Source organism: Poeciliopsis prolifica, unplaced genomic scaffold (genome assembly GCF_027474105.1).
Source record: "Poeciliopsis prolifica strain line A6 unplaced genomic scaffold, Auburn_PproV2 SCAFFOLD116, whole genome shotgun sequence".
NCBI classification, from domain to species: domain Eukaryota; kingdom Metazoa; phylum Chordata; class Actinopteri; order Cyprinodontiformes; family Poeciliidae; genus Poeciliopsis; species Poeciliopsis prolifica.
The window spans coordinates 72,501-80,000 of record NW_026562491.1 but is presented as its reverse complement, the minus strand read 5'-3'; the positions used below and the strand labels follow the sequence as shown (position 1 = coordinate 80,000).

The 7,500-nt window shown below is 47.2% G+C and overlaps 1 pseudogene; it reads right to left on the bottom strand.

Moving 5' to 3' along the window:
- The window catches only part of LOC129354675 (zinc finger protein GLI2-like), a 65,035-nt pseudogene that overhangs the window by 22,194 nt on the left and 35,341 nt on the right, over nt 1-7,500 (bottom strand).

Sequence of the window (7,500 nt, the reverse complement as noted above, 5' to 3'; positions counted from 1 at the left end):
GCGGAGCGGAGGGCAGCGCTTTACCTGTGCATGGCGTGCAGCGCGTGCGGCTCGTAGTGGTAGCGGCCCTCGTGGTGGCGGACGTCGATGGGGATCGGCGTGTGGAAGGTGGGGAAGAGGTGCTGCGGCGCTGCAAGGACAAACGGGAGAAGCAGAGCCGAGAACTGAGAGACTTGAAACAAGAAATTTCAAAGCCAAAGGCCGACAATAAAGCAACATGAATTTCAGAGCAAGCTGAGCACTTTCGTGTAAAATATTGGCACTATCACACGAGAGAAGTGGGATAAATAAATAATCAAAGTCGTGCTAAGAAATCCTACATCTTGGACATAAAAGATCTCCAACCAGGCTTTTGACAAAGACCTGCAGCCAGCAGAGCTTTGAAGCAGGCAGGATGATGGAGCGTGTGAAGCCAGACTCAAACCGGCCCTGACAGCTCTGGGAAAAGCTTTCTTCTGCCGCTCAATCCAAACAGACTGAAAACACACAAACTGCCTGCATGTTTACACACCGACTGCAGCGACAAACACTTTGCTCCCATCACACGTCTGCATTTCCCTCTGCAGACCTGAACGCTCACAGGATGTCATCCCGACTCCACCACACAGTCCAGGCCTGGCGCTACGCAACGCCTCAGAACCGGACCTGACACTTCCTGTCTGTACCACGAGAGCAGGAGGGTTAAAGTCAACCAGACAGCAGCAGCAGCACTAATGTCAAAAAACATGAATCACACATGACAACACATCAGGTGAAACACGAGTTTCTGCTCCGCTAGCTTCAAGATGATGGAACAAAAACATCAGAACTACATACCTGACTCCACTGCTGCTGCCATGCTGGAACCAGTACACCTTCCCACTGGAACCACTGGAACCAGTACACCTTCCCACTGGAACCAGTACACCTTCCCACTGGAACCAGTGCACCTTCCCACTGGAACCACTGGAACCAGTACACCTTCCCACTGGAACCACTGGAACCAGTGGCTTGTGATCTCAGGTTTTAGTTTTTGCTCTCAGGTTTAGTTTGGTCTCAGGTTTTAGTTTGGTCTCAGGTTTTAGTTTGGTCTCAGGTTTTAGTTTGGTCTCAGGTTTTAGTTTGGTCTCAGGTTTTAGTTTGGTCTCAGGTTTTAGTTTGGTCTCAGGTTTTAGTTTGGTCTCAGGTTTAGTTTGGTCTCAGGTTTTAGTTTGGTCTCAGGTTTTAGTTTGGTCTCAGGTTTAGTTTGCTCTCAGGTTTAGTTTGGTCTCAGGTTTAGTTTGCTCTCAGGTTTTAGTTTGGTCTCAGGTTTTAGTTTGGTCTCAGGTTTAGTTTGGTCTCAGGTTTTAGTTTGGTCTCAGGTTTTAGTTTGGTCTCAGGTTTTAGTTTGGTCTCAGGTTTTAGTTTGGTCTCAGGTTTAGTTTGGTCTCAGGTTTAGTTTGGTCTCAGGTTTAGTTTGGTCTCAGGTTTTAGTTTGGTCTCAGGTTTAGTTTGCTCTCAGGTTTAGTTTGGTCTCAGGTTTAGTTTGCTCTCAGGTTTTAGTTTGGTCTCAGGTTTTAGTTTGGTCTCAGGTTTTAGTTTGGTCTCAGGTTTTAGTTTGGTCTCAGGTTTAGTTTGGTCTCAGGTTTTAGTTTGGTCTCAGGTTTTAGTTTGGTCTCAGGTTTAGTTTGCTCTCAGGTTTAGTTTGGTCTCAGGTTTTAGTTTGCTCTCAGGTTTTAGTTTGGTCTCAGGTTTTAGTTTGGTCTCAGGTTTAGTTTGGTCTCAGGTTTTAGTTTGGTCTCAGGTTTTAGTTTGGTCTCAGGTTTTAGTTTGGTCTCAGGTTTTAGTTTGGTCTCAGGTTTAGTTTGGTCTCAGGTTTAGTTTGGTCTCAGGTTTAGTTTGGTCTCAGGTTTTAGTTTGGTCTCAGGTTTTAGTTTGGTCTCAGGTTTAGTTTGCTCTCAGGTTTAGTTTGGTCTCAGGTTTAGTTTGCTCTCAGGTTTTAGTTTGGTCTCAGGTTTTAGTTTGGTCTCAGGTTTTAGTTTGGTCTCAGGTTTTAGTTTGGTCTCAGGTTTTAGTTTGCTCTCAGGTTTTAGTTTGGTCTCAGGTTTTAGTTTGCTCTCAGGTTTAGTTTGGTCTCAGGTTTAGTTTGGTCTCAGGTTTTAGTTTGGTCTCAGGTTTAGTTTGGTCTCAGGTTTTAGTTTGGTCTCAGGTTTAGTTTGGTCTCAGGTTTTAGTTTGGTCTCAGGTTTAGTTTGGTCTCAGGTTTAGTTTGGTCTCAGGTTTAGTTTCAGACGTATCAAAGGAGCAGGATGTCTGCGTTCCTGTTTCTAATCCAGCTGTTTTATTAGTTTTGTGTGAATCTTCCATGAATGTTTTTATTTGTCTTCTAGAATCTGGGAAGTTTTTCCTGAACATCAGGACTAATTAGCGTCTTTCAGTGTTTGGACTCTAATGGACTTTATGGACTCGTGTTTCTCGTTAACATTTTTCTCAGGTTTGTAGTCTGGCAGCAGTCCAGGGTTTGGCGTCTCGGTCCAGTTAATCAGAACCGGATGGGTCTCATCTCTGAGAACCAGCTGATTCCTGGACTGGATTCAAATTCTCACATTCTCTCCTGAGGGAATCTGTCGGGGCGACCTGAGGGGTCAGGGCCGCGGATCATTATCCGGCAAGGGGCCCAGTGGGGCCCACCAGGGGGCCGCAGTGAGTCAGCAGTGAGTCAGCAGTGAGTCAGCAGGAATCCCTCGCTGTGCTTCCGTTCGGCCCACGGGGACCGACTGGTTGTCTTCACGGCGACCCAGCAGCGCTTCCTGTCTGAGCCACGCGGCGTTTGATGGAGGACGATGCTAGCCTCGCTAACCACGTTTACATGAACCTCAGAGAGTATGGACACTGATTCACCGCATGGAGAAAGGACAGTTGAAAAGGTTTTTGTGCTGCGATGAGGTGGATTCTCAGCCTAATGAACATGTTGCATGTTGTTGATGACATCAGCAAACTTTACACATCGGCTCAACGCTGGAGGCTGAAGCACGTCGCGGCTCTGCTGCAGTAAAGCAACGTGTCAAATGATTACAACCCAGACAGGAAGCTGCTCAGTGCAGAGCGCAGCAACAGCCAACCAGGACCCGTCCAGTCCATCTGTCCGTTGGGTCGGAGACACGTCCAGTTCTCTAACGTCCTGCAGAGAACTTCAAGAAACCAGAAAGGAACCGAACGTCTGCACCAACACTGAACTGGTCCAGATTGGCTGAAGCATGAAAACCTTCCAAGGATCCTGATGTCCCCCACGTCCCCCACGTCCTCCACATGTCCTCCACGTCCCCCACATGTCCTGCCCCACGTCCTCCACATCCCCCATGTCCCCCACGTCCCCCACATGTCCTGCCCCACGTCCTCCACATCCCCCATGTCTCCCACGTCCCCCACATGTCCTCCACGTCCCTCATGCTCCCCACGTCCCCCATGTCCCCACATGTCCTCCACGTCCCTCATGTCCCCCACATGTCCTCCACGTCCCTCATGCTCCCCACGTCCCTCATGTCCCCCACATGTCCTCCACATCCCCCACATGTCCTCAGTAAGCAGCAGCCTCGCCGCCCTTGCAGCAGCTAAAGCCCATTGAAAGCAAAGGGAAGCTTGACTTAATGCTCCATTCATGGAGAAGAGGGTTAAAGGTCAAAGAGGAGCTCATTGTGCTAAATGAGAACAAGAGAGGGAAATAAACTGCAGATTCCTTGAAATCATTGTTTGCTAATTAAAGGCTGCAGAACAAACCAACAGTTTGATTCATTTAGTGCAGAATGAATGAAACTGGATCAGGATCTGGTTCAGGAGCATTTCACTGCAAAACATGTTTCTGCTCTGAATACACTTAAAATAAACCAAAACCTTTCAGCAAAATGTAGCAGCTTGTTTTAAGACCATAAGTTCTTAATATTGATGAAAATATGTGTGACTGTATCAGATTATTGTAACTGTTTTAGAATAACCAAAACAAGTTTAACATTCGTTATCAGTGGCAGGAAGAAATGAACCCCAACAGTCGGGGGCCAAATGTTGCTTTTTATATGAATAAAAACTGAAGGTTTTGAGATTTGATCCTGTGAATTATTGTAGATAATAACTTATTTTGGGCTTGACTGAAGAAAACTCAGCAATAGGAATATGATTTAGGTCACTATTTATTTGAAAGCGTTTTAATTCAGACTGCATCAACCATCTTTGGACACTCATGTATTAACCAATGCATTGTGTAGCAACTATAGAAATATCCTAGTGTGTGTAGCAGCATTTAGTTTGTCTTATTCAGCAGAATTCTGAGTTTTGCTAGCTTGGTGCTCTTGGGGGCCCCCTGGTGGAGGACACAGATTCTGTCTTTCTGCTCTGAAGGAGTTCAGATGGAAAGTTTTCTGTTGAGTTGGAGCTCAGAGCTTCAGACTGAAACAAACGAGCTGCAGAGGAGCAGCCGGCGCCGGTCCGGTCCGGTCCGGCCTCCTGCTGCCTTATTCCATCATCCGGACAGCTGCATTGTTCTGGCGCCGGGCGAGGAACAAAAGGCGAGCGCTCCGGAGAGTTGGCTCACCTGAGCGGGCGCAGCGCGGCGTTGCCCCGCCCCCTGGTGCTGTGATGGTCGCCAGCAGCAGGACGTTCTCCCTGTGAGCCTGTACTGGTGGGACTGGAGTTCATCCTGCAGGCTTTGATGTGGGTCTGGACCTGTCGGCCATTTTGTCCCATCATTTCACGGGGCAGCACTGACCTTTTCTCACCGCTGATCCGTTCTGTCTGACTCGGACCAGGAGTCCAGAGATGCTGGCTGGAGAACCTGGCCGTGGCCCTGGAGTCTCACAGTGGCTCCCAGCCAGAACTGATTGGCTCCGGGCCTCCGGCGGGCGGGGCCTCCGGTGGGCGGGGCCTCCGGCTGGCGGGGCCTCAGGTGGGCGGGGCCTCAGGTGGGCGGGGCCTCCCGAGGGGCAGTATTTATGTCGTTAGTTTAATTAACTGTATTTTTGGCTGAGACCCAAATGGAGGAACAGAACCGTGTAAAAAGGGAATTAATGTAACACATCTCCTTTAATTCGTCTCCTCTTCCATCCAGCTGGTGGCGCTGTGTGTGATTCAGACGGTTTCCTCACATTTTGTCCTGATCAGGTGTTAGCGTAGCGTAGCTCCTTAGCAGGCCGGAGGTTCCCAGACTGATGGTGTCGGGTTAATCCAGCTGATTTATGGTCCGTCTGCTAATCGCGCTGCTTAACACCAGGTTGGTCCAGATGAAGAGATTTCCTTAAGGCTGAACTTTATCATCCTCCCTGTGATGAAAGAGAGGAGCTGAGCGATAATTAACATGCGGTGCATTAAAGAGCCGCTCCTGAGGCTCCCTGCTAACATCCATATTACCCGCCAGCGCCCCCACCAGGAGGGAAGGGGAGACCCAGTTTCCTCCCAGAACCGAGCCCAGAATAGATCAGGAGACGATTGTTACTGCGTCTTAACGAGGAGGACGAGACCTCAGCACGGCTGGACACACACACACACACACACACAGCGCAGGAACACACACACACACACAGTGCAGAAACACACACACACACACAGACACACAGCGCAGAAACACACACACACACAGCGCAGGAACACACACACACACACACACACAGAGCAGGAACACACACACACACACACACACAGTGCAGAAACACACACACACAGCGCAGGAACACACACACACACACACAGCGCAGGAACACACACACACACACAGCGCAGGAACACACACACACACACAGGTTTAAATCGATTGATTTATTTTTAGCAGGATTTATTGTTTTAATTAAATGAGAATCTAACAAAAATCTGTCATTTTCTCCAGCAACATAAAGAAAATATGTAGATTAATTTCTGGACAAATTTTTATATTTTAACAACATGCGAAATAAACGACGTTTAAAAAAAACAAAAATGAAAATCAATTTCTTTTAATCCATATTAATTTTTCATTTATGTTTTAAATGGGGATTTAAAACATAAATCTAATCAATATTCATGATTATTGATTAGATTTATTTTAATTATAATCAGTTTGATCTCATAGTTTTGAGTATTTTATGACTATAATATTTGTGCTTCCATGACGGTAAATGTGATTCTTGTTCTGAGTGGAATAAATGGAATACTGCCCCCTGCAGGTTGGAGTTAGCAGCACATAAAGTTTTTGACCATTTTCCATCAAATGTGCAGCAAACTGGATCTGTGTGAAACGATGTTCAGACCCAGACTTCTTAGTCTGGCTGAGGTTCTGTGACGAGACTGTGCTGGCTGCTGCGCCGCTCTGATGGGGAACGCTCACATCAGCGTTTATGAGGAGAATATTTCTCCCCGCGCCTCGGACGGCGCCGGCTGCGGCGTTTAGCAGCTGCAGCGGTTTATGAAACGTCTCAGACCGGAGCTCTTAAAACACAGAATGTGACAACCTGGAGCTTTGTTGGGTTTATTACGGCAGACAAACTGCAGACTGTGTTTATCGTCACGCCTCAGCTTTGATTTCCACCGTAGGCCAGCTAATTAGCTGTTATTGCTAATCTCCAGCTGCTTTCTGCAATACTTACAAGGCAATTAGCGTGCCTCTTCTAATTTCACTGTAACTTTGTAGGGAGGCTCTCAGGCAGCAGCTGTGCAGAGCGTCACCAGGCTGCAGCTTCAGCCAACAGAAGGGACCGACGGGCCCTGAAGGCATCACCAAAGCCTGGAATCTGAACCAAAACGAAGAGAAATCAGCCGTCCGCCAACCTTCACCTCACTGCAGGACGTAGAAACTACGGCTGCTTCCCTCCGTCATGCTCAGCTGGCTTTTGACAAAACCTTTGACTACATTTAGATCTATAAGTGTAGAAAACATGGTGAACGTTTCAAACAGAACACAGAAATCCATGATGGGTCAGTTGTGACCCGTTCAGAGACCAGCTGAATTTCTGAATGGTGCGTAGAGACGGGAATAAATGACACTTCACATTTGGATTCTTCTCTTTTACATCTGGATTGTTTGTTTGGAATCATTTTAGTGCCAAAATTCAGGTTATCAGGTACCTAGCGGAGGCTACATCAGGAAGCTACGATCATCCAGACTGCTGAATGATGCTAACTACCAGTTAGCATTAGCCAGAACCCTACACTGGTCACACATTGGATTACCTTCTTCCTCCATTAGCATTAGCATCAGAGAGGCTGGCTGCGAGTTAGCATTGGCTATGCTAGCATTACATATGCTATCCTTAGCATTGTTGAGGCTAACTATAGCATATGCTATCCTTAGCATTGTTGAGGCTAACTATAGCATATGCTATCATTAGCATTGTTGAGGCTAACTATAGCATATGCTATCATTAGCATTGTTGAGGCTAACTGTAGCCTCTGCAAACTGCTGATGGTAAAGTGCGTGGTGGTGCTCGCGGTGGCGATATGGATTAGATTAAACTTTGTGGTATTGTTGAGATAATAGACGCATTAGTGACTGAACATTGTTCTAGAAAATCATTCCTCTTGACTC